The sequence below is a fragment of the Cyprinodon variegatus genome, unplaced genomic scaffold (genome assembly GCF_000732505.1).
Source record: "Cyprinodon variegatus isolate N-32 unplaced genomic scaffold, C_variegatus-1.0 Scaffold51, whole genome shotgun sequence".
Classification (NCBI taxonomy): Eukaryota; Metazoa; Chordata; class Actinopteri; order Cyprinodontiformes; family Cyprinodontidae; genus Cyprinodon; species Cyprinodon variegatus.
This window is the reverse complement of record NW_015150504.1, coordinates 461,156-470,880: the sequence shown is the minus strand read 5'-3', so window position 1 is coordinate 470,880 and position 9,725 is coordinate 461,156.

Sequence of the window (9,725 nt, the reverse complement as noted above, 5' to 3'; positions counted from 1 at the left end):
GAAACCAAGTCCAGTGGATATTTTTTTGAATTTTTACAGAATGACTATGACCTGGATGACTGAGAACCTTCATCAGCATTAAGTTCATTGAGCTTTTTTTTTTTGGTTGTGAATATTTCATCAGAGCTTTTGTCATATGTTGCTCAACTATAACAATATCAGCCACAGGAAGTAAATCTGACCCTTTTATGAAGAATTTAAGGGGGCATCTTCTGACAATTTTTTAAGCAATCGGAGCCTTTGAAATTAATCCTTTTGAGCGAAATAACAATGCGAGCTGAAAACACATTAATCACTGCTGCATATTTACAACACCTTTTTTCTGTAGTCTTGTCTTGTTAAATTCAGGTAATCATATTTTTAAGGTGAAAAAAAAAGTATATCAAAAGAACAAAAGTATTTTTAAATTTCTTGACTGGTGTTTATTGCTTTCCTGAGGCACTTTGGAGTTTTGTGACATACAAATCTTACACTTCAGTACATAAAGTAGTAAGCATTTGATTTAGGGACAGTAAAACTGGCCTGTTTGCAGAATGAGATTAAGAAACCTTTGAGAAACAAATCCATCTAGATCCCTTATAACACAATGCCACTGATTTAGGAAAATTATATGCTACTCAAAGTGATGATTTTCTTCTCAGTGCATGGTACTTACATTACAGATTGCCTCTAAAAGCTTTACCCGGCTGGTGGCTATATGCAGTTTTCAGAGTGATGGATGGAGCAAGCCTCTGATCACTCCTTTTCATATTGTTCTGTGGGCTCACAAGGCCTGTATCCCCTCATTAATAAACCCTGGTGATTAATTTCTAAGCCTCCCTCCTGTGTCCCTTTCCTTGTTGTCTGTAAAAAAGGTGCCCTCCTAATTAGTGTACACTGATCGAGCATCTATAATGGCCAGGCAATAAGAGCTGCCATGCCTCAGAAAAGTCTTTGAATGCTTGCTGTCGCAGAAGTCTTCATTTCAAAGTATTGTGGATCATTTTAGATATTTATATCTTCAAATTCATATGACATATAATTTTCAGTTGCTGCTGTTTATTCTTATCATGCAAATGAAAACTGCTTTATTACAGATTATTTATNGCAAATGAAAACTGCTTTATTACAGATTATTTATATAAAAAGGTCTGATTGAAAAATGTTATAATGGTATTTCTCTAGTTTTTCATGTTCTTTTTTCCTGATGTTGCAGTCACTTGGTATTGCTATGTCAACCACAACGGCTTTCCTCTGCTTTTTGTCCACCACCTCAATGTCCGGTTGGTTTGCCATTAGCTTCCGGTTGGTCTGCATCTGGAAGTCCCACAGGATTTTGGCTTGATCATTCTCTACCACCTTTGGAGGTGTTTTCCAATTTGACCTTGGGGTTTCCAGCCCATACTCTGCACAGATGTTCCTGTATACTATTCCAGCAACTTGGTTATGGTGCTCCATGTAAGCTTTCCTTGCTAGCATCGTAGAGTACACCCTGCAGATATGTGCTGGATTGTCTCAGGGACCTCTTTGCACAGTCTGCACCTGGGGTCTTGTGGGGTGTGGTGGATCTGGGCCTCTATTGCTCTGGTACTCAGGGCCTGCCCCTGTGCAGCCATGATGAGTGCCTCTCTGTCCTTCAGTTCGGCCTTGTCTAGCCATTGGTAGGATTTCCTGATATCTGCCACTTCGATTATGTTCCAGTGGTATATTCCCCCATGGAGGCATTCAGTGAGTATGTCGTCTGTTGGAGCCTTGTCCTTGATGTACTTATTGATCTTGGATGTTTCATCCTGGATAGTGGCTGTTACTCGCATTAGTCCTTGGCCTCCTTCCTTATGGCTGGCGTACAGTGTCAGGGTACTGGATTTCGGATGGTACCCTCCGTGCATGGTTAGGAGCTTTCGTGTCTTAACATCTAGGGCCTGTATCTCTTCCTTTGGCCAGCTCACTATTCCTGCAGGGTTTCTGATTACTGGTAGAGCGTAGCTATTTATTGCCTGAGAGTTATTCTTGCCATTGAGCTGGCTCCTTAGGACCTGCCTTACTTGTTGGACGTATTTGGCTGTAGCCACTTTCCTTGTTACCTCTTCGAGGTTGCCATTTGGATTCCGAGGTACTTGTAGCTGTCTTCAATGTCTGCTATTGTTTCTTCTTGGAGTGAGACCCCCTCTGTGTGGAGTACCTTCCCTCTATTAGTTACCATCCCACCACACATCTCCAGTCCGAATTACATCCTGATGTCTGTGCTGAAGATGTGGGTGGTATGGAACAATGAGTCAATGTCTCGCTCATTCTTAGCGTACAGCTTGATGTCATCCAAGCAGAGGAGGTGACTGATGGTGGCCCTGTTCCTGAGTCTGTAACAGTAGCCAGTCTTGTTGATTATTTGGCTGAGGGGGTTCAGACCTATGCAAAACAACAGTGGGGACAGCGCATCTCCTTGGTATATGCCACTATGATGGAGACTTTTGCAAGTATCTTGCCATTGGCGTCAAGGGTGGTTGTTCACAACCTCACTGAGTTTGCAATTAAGGTTCTTAAGAGTCCTGTTTATGTTGTATAGCTCCAAGCATTCAATGATCCATATATATATATATATATATATATATATATATATATATATATATATATATATATATATATATATTATGTTCTGTTCAATACCCAGCCAGCTGATACTTTAAGATTGTATTGCCCTCCCCAGCAGGGGTGGTAAAATATCTTATTTAATCAGATATTATTTCAGCTGTTATAGACTGTTTATGAACACACTCCCTACTAGCTGTGTATTAGAACAATAAACGAAAGTGATTCAAGCACTAATCATGGTTAAACTGTTAATTCTGCACATACATGGAATAAATTCACCACAACTTCTGTTCAAAATATAAGAGTTTATTACCAAAAATAATTCAGCTCCAAGTCAAACATATTTCAGTTTAACACTCTTGACTAAAACTAGTAAAACTCAACTAAACTACTATGTACAAAGAGGAAGGGGAAAATGGTTGAAAACCAAATTACAGTTTAAGATGGATTTTGAGTTTGGAAACCAAAGTTTATCTGGAAGAATTTGAAAGATGCTCAAATTAGCTTTTCACTTATTTAAAGAAATTGGAATGTTTTTAGACCATTTCACAATGCAAATCCATGATTTTCTTAATCAAGGACCAATAACCTTTAGTCAAATGATTCTTTACCCTCTTTGAAGTAGCTAGCAGCAAATATTCCACTAAGTGACTCTTAGTTATACTTGGTAATCGCAATGTAATGAGCATATGAGGAACACATTAACACTAATGTTATATCTGTGTTAAACTCTTAGCGACATAAAGCTTGTCCTAGCTTCAGCAACAGCTCAACAAGTTTCTGTGTAGCATAGCTTAGCATGCAGTCCATGCTGTTAGCATTGACTTTACTGATCAGTAAACACATGAAAGGATCAACATCATCAAGAGACATGTTGTTTGTTCTGTCCCTAATTATACCAGACCTGCAAACCTTTTTTTTTTTCATGTCCATTTGTAAAGCTTGAGTTTTATCCAACTGCAGCTCAGCAGTCAGGGCAGCAAAACACGGGTTTCTAGCCTCACAGAAGGGTTCCTCTTTGTCTCAGTGTTTCACACCCAGGGCAGGGTTATCATCCAGTCTGGCTCTGTAACTATTGAAACTCAAGAGAAATGTGTTGCAAAAGGTGTGTTTTGCAGCAGTTTGGTTCTGAAAGGTTCTGACTTATCCTTGAGGATTGTGGAGACCTGGGTCCCCCTTGATGAGTTCTTGGCTGGTCCCCTACAATTACTTTTTAAACATCAATCTTTGTACTAAAATATTCTTTCTGTCATGATTTGTGGACATTAAGATCTGAAGGTAAGAGACATCTCCCTGTAATTCAGTGAAAGGGTGGAGTCAGATTGAAAAAAAAATATGCATGCCCAGGAGAAGGAGGGGGTCACTCCAGTGGCTAGAAGTTCCAGGGGAATTTGTTGGGAGTTGCAGGGGAGTCTGCTGCCATTCTGCTGAAGTTTGACTGGGAAGGGCCATTTTGATTGGCTTCTACTGTACATAGTGTCTAAACGTTTTTTGGGTAAACTGTTGCATCCAATATGTTAGCAGAATGCAAGGTTTTGTCCTGCAACTGGTTTAAAGCTCATCTCTGTTCATCTCAGTTATTGTTTCCTTAGGCAAGACACTTCACCTGCATTGCCTATTGATGGTGGTCAGAGGCCTTGGTGGTTCCTGTGTATGGCAGCCTCACTTCTGTCAGTGAGGCTGTGGCTTCATTGTAGCTTGCCAAAATTAGTTTGTGAATGCTTGCATGAATGAGTCCATGACTAAATGTAATGTAAAATATTTTGGTGTTCTTTGGCTTGATAAAGTGTTGCACAAGTACAAGCAATTTACCATTTACCAATGATTGCTGCGGTTCTCTGCATCAGTTGTTGTTGAAGGCCAGCCATATATATCTGCTGGAGGTCCTTTTATATTGAAAGTAATCTGTCCCTCTCTATGACCCACCATACACCTTTGCTTAGGAGGACGAATTGCTCAGTTAAATGATGCTGTTGGTTAAGTTTTTTTAGAGAGAAAACTTTTTATCAACTGGCATAGTTAACTTATACTAAATTTACTGTATTATCAACAGGATACAACTGGGATGTCTGGAAAGTCCCTGTAAAAAGTTATATAATCTAAATTTATCAGATGATGCTGCTAGAAGCTGCTTTCTTAAAACAGAAATAATCTTCATACAACATTTGTCATTTGATGTGTGGAGGGAAATTAAGCATTAATTTTGAAAATTGATTTTTGTTCTTTTTTTCACAGATATTTACTTAAGGTCCAATTTTTCCAATACACATCTTTATTTTCAACAAAACTCTAAAGTCAAATTAAACTTTTTACAATCAGCTAAAATTGATAAATACCCTGTTATACTGTAGACAATTTGTTAGGTAGCATGTCCTTGTCTGCACTGATCCATTCATTCACTCCTAGCAGTTCAGGGCTGTGGGTGTGCTGGAGCCTGTCCTAGTTGTCATATGTTGAGAAGCACTGTGATGAACAATGTATGAGTAAATTCAAACAACCATGAACACTCTCCCCGAATGTCTGTTATTCAAGAATTAATCTAACACGCATGCTTTTGGATTACAGGAGTACAAAGATAAAAAGCCCAGAACTGAACCTCATATCTGTAAGAACAGTTCTTGTTGGCCTTACATTTAGAACTATATTTTCTGAGCTGTATGTGACAGTTCAACAAAACCTCCAGGGCAACACCTTCAGGTTGTTTACTTATAAATAAAAAAATTAAGTCTATAAAAAGATACAAAAAATTTGCTCAAAACAAAAAAGCCTGAATACAAGTGTTCCTTAACAACAGATATCCTATTTTCTTGTAACTGAGCTGCACTAATGATGAGTAAAACTCACAGCTGAACAGGCAGTGCAGTGTGCTTTGATAAATTGAGTGATTATATTCTAAAACACTCTTTTGCTCTACAAACTGCCGCGACATAAAGTAATCCTGTTCAGATCTCTTGGACTAAAAAGGGCTGGCTTTTAGAGACATGCCAATCCCAAAAGAAGCCGCTTTCGGCAGCTTTTCTCGCTGCGGATTATGGGAGGAGGTGTGTTTAGTTTGATCAGGCCTTCCAGTGATCTTGCCTGTCTGTGTTCAAGTTAATACATCTCATTAACTTATTAGATTCCACTTGGTATCTGCTAAATCCACCATGTGAATGTAAATGAATTATTCATAAGCTTTGCCTCTGAATAACGAATTATTCAGAGGCAAAGCTTATGGATCTATAGATCTTTGTGGTACCAAGTATGACAGAAGCAGGAATTATAATATCTCAGGGTCCCTTGATGTTTAGTGTGTTTTCCAGTTAATAATGTTTTATTATGAAATTTAGAACCTACAAAAATCTATTTCTCAATGTAGTACTAAAGAACTTTCAGTTTTGGTCTGTATTGTTTTGCGTTAATGAAGACAACATTTGCCATGAGCATCAGCGTGGTAAAGCCCATAGCGTGGTAAAATCCTGGTCACCTGCAATGGGATTGAAGTACATTCCTGTTTCCAGTGGCGGTGTGAAAGATAAATATCGATGATGTAATGAATATAATTGTGGGAAAACAATGTCATTGGAAGATGTTGAAAATAAAAACTTTTAACTTTGGGTTTGTACCGTATTCCACCATTTAAGCACTGTAGTGTGGGGACTACAAATCTACGAAAGAGAACAGTGGTAAGTAGTTCGGCATCCATTCTTTGTGAGTCAGCTGTCATGGTTGTTAGGTGACAGACTGTACGCTGAAAGAGGCCTCCTTAATTTTACGGCCTCCAAAGGACTTAATCCTGGTAGACTGGGTCCTTCACAGGACGAAGCCACGGTAATCTAGCACAGCAAACTCACCCTCCTCAAAGTTGCTTAATACTGGTGAAAGCAATACAGACCACCTCAGGCAATAACAGAGGTGTCATTCAACTAGTTGTATGCCAATGTGTAATAACAAAAGATATGAACATGTTTCATGATGGTTGAAAAGTTACTTAGTGTTGGTTTATAGTTGAACTTTGTATTCCATGAGATGACATTTACCACAATTTACTTGCATTTGTCTATGTGAGGCAGATTAAGTTCTCATGCAGTCAAAATTGTGCTTTGATATTCTTTGATTATTAGGTTATGCAAAAAATAAAAATAAATAAATTAAATAAAACCAATGTGATGTAATTGGAGGAAATAAGTGGTGATGTTTACCACATGAAATATGATTTAGAACTGGAATATCAACAATGTGAAATAGTCTAATTCAAATTTGTCACACTTTCCATCATGTGTTTCACTCTATTAAAATCAATTTAATCAGTGACTACAAAATAATTTACAAACAAGTTTTGAAGCATATGTTTCCAGTTGTGGATTAAAAGGCAAATAAACAAAATTTTAAGAATGAATCTACATTATTATTGTATGTTGTGCTAACTGAATGACTGCTCATAGAGCTGTATCACTCTCTGTGGGACAGCTGTATTGTGTGTTTTTTTTCATTAAGGTGAAAGAAAGCAATGCTGGGTGGAATAAACAATTTTACTAAGTTACATTTATAGAAAAAAAAACACAAATTAACAATGATTACCATGCACAAGTTTAGTATACAAGACATTACAGTTACTTTTCAATATGAAAATACCACACTACCTGTCAGTATCTCACAGAGATCATTGATTAATACATCAGTATTAAAGCCAGACAGCACACTATATAAAAGAAGTAAGGTCGAATTTGATGGCCACGTTTAAAAACCATATGCAAGCTATATACAATGTACCATGTTCTCTCTTGTCCAACTACAGGAGCTAATATATTGGAACAGACCTTGTGAATATTACTAGACATGTTGCTTTTCTGTGATAATTTTAGTTTAAACCCATAAAGACTGACTTGAATAACTGTCTTTTCTTACTGTAGATTGTATTTTTAGCCTTATTTTTTCTTTCTTGACCATGAAAAGAGATAAAAGACATTAGGCTTTTGTACAACTATGTAAAATATCAAAAAATAATGCAAAACAAAAAAAGTTTTCCACAGTTACAAAATGTAAACTATGAACATGTTAGAATACAATTTGACTTCATTTGGAAATTCATTAACCACTTTTATCACAGAGCCTTGAAGCAGAGTCACACCAGAAAACCATGCTATCGGTGTTGTGTTGTACATATTATCAACAAAATTTAAAGTGGAATGATTAATCTGAAAAGAAAAAATGAGAAGATAAATCCCATTTAAAAGTTTTGTCAAAAATAATCCAAATGATCTTATTGCATCTTGTGATCTTAAAAATCCAAAGAATTTCTAGTCAAACTAAAGTTGCTCCTTCAGATTTACCTAAGCATACAAGTATTATTGGCAAAACATTAATATTACTAGAAAAAAGTAAAAAACAAAAATATGGTGCCCATGGAATGGATTTCAAAGCTAATTCTAAAGGTCTTGTAAACTCAAAAATTTGTCAAGCAAACATTTGGGAAATGTGTCAATGCAGAAAATGTGAATAAGTACAATGAAAACATGCTACAAAACCAAAAACCCACAGAAAGTACCTACACGATGTTAAAGAAAGAAAAAAAAAAAACATGCAAAGGAAAATGATTGCTGAAAACAAATACAAGTTAAGAAAAGCTGCAAACAAGTAATGCATGATGGTATGCTCCAGATCACTAAGGGGAGATTATATTAACTGGTACAGAATATAGACATTATTATATTCCATTTATTATAGACCCTTGGATGGGATGCCATCCAGAGGACATCTAAAAGTAAACAAACAACTGTGCTTTTTTTCCCCATTTCTTTTAAACAATCTCTCTTAGCATCTCGTTCAGGGATATATTAAGAGTCTGTTCTTATACCAATGGATAATTCTCACCCCTACTGTTCTGGAGAGCTTCCGCCACTTTGCGCTAGTTTGCAGTTTTTCTTATCTTGCAGTTTTATGTATAAGAATCAATTCTGGTGGATTTTGTTTTTGCATCATGATTTCACTTTGCTTGTCTTTATTATCTGAATTTGTAGCTTTCTTAACTTGCATCTGTTTTTCCTATTTGCAGTTTTTTTTGCTGTTGCCTGAATTTTGTGTTATTCTTAATTTTGCTAGTCTAATTTTCGAGTTTTCAGGACTTTTAGATTTAGTTGTCTAAAACTTTGAAATAATAATAATAATAAAAAAAAAACAAACAAACAAACAAAAATATATATATATAAATACTAAATTAAAATATTAAAACAGGTTAAAGTAAAAAAGTCAAGATTATTAGAAGTGTATATTAAAAATAAAGCCAAAATATGGGCAAATTTGTCTCCAGCTTCCTACCAATTTGCTTTTTTTATGGAATATGGACCATGTCGGGTCATTAGCCGTAAAAACCTAAACTTTGTAATTTTACCCTGACCATGACATGTTCAAAGCCTCGGTTTGTGCAATAAAAAAAAAAAAAAATACAGTTTGGGGCATCGATTAAAGATTCACAGCAGCTTTTGTCAACAATATGCTGGTGAAGGTTCTCAGTCATCCAGGTCATAGTCATTCCAAAAAATAAAATAAAAACAATCCACTGGACTTTCTTTCCAAGTTTGAAGACGTTTCACTTCCCATACAGGAAGTTTTTTAGATTTAAATGTCAGAACTAGCATTGAGTTGCTTCATACAATAGCCCAACAAAGCCTTTTTCTAAACAAAGCCTCTCACATTTTGGACAAAGAAAATAGGTGGTTTGAGAGGGCGTGAAGGAAGCCATCTATGTTGAGAAAGAAAAACCAACCTTAAATAGAGGGGGTGGACTCAGATTTTAGCTTTCAAAAACCTACAAGGCAGCAATTGAGTTAATCCCTTCCTGCTATCATCGCAACCCCAACCACTTTACAGGGGATTAGAAAAACCCACCTATTAAGCTAGGCCAACAATTCCCTTTTCAGAGACATGGACAGGTATGGGACACTGCAGGCTAACTAAAGAAGCCAAACAACCCCCATTCCAAAGGGGTGGACCCATTCGTCTGTTTTAATTTGCATGTTGCCTAAGCAAAAACAAGGCTTTGGTGGGCTACTGTATAAAGCAACTCAACGCTATTTCTGACATTGGAATTGAAAAGCTTTCTGGATGGGAAGCAAAACGTCTTCAAACTTTGAAACAAAGTCCAGTGGCTTGTGTTTTTTTTTTTTTCTGAAATATTG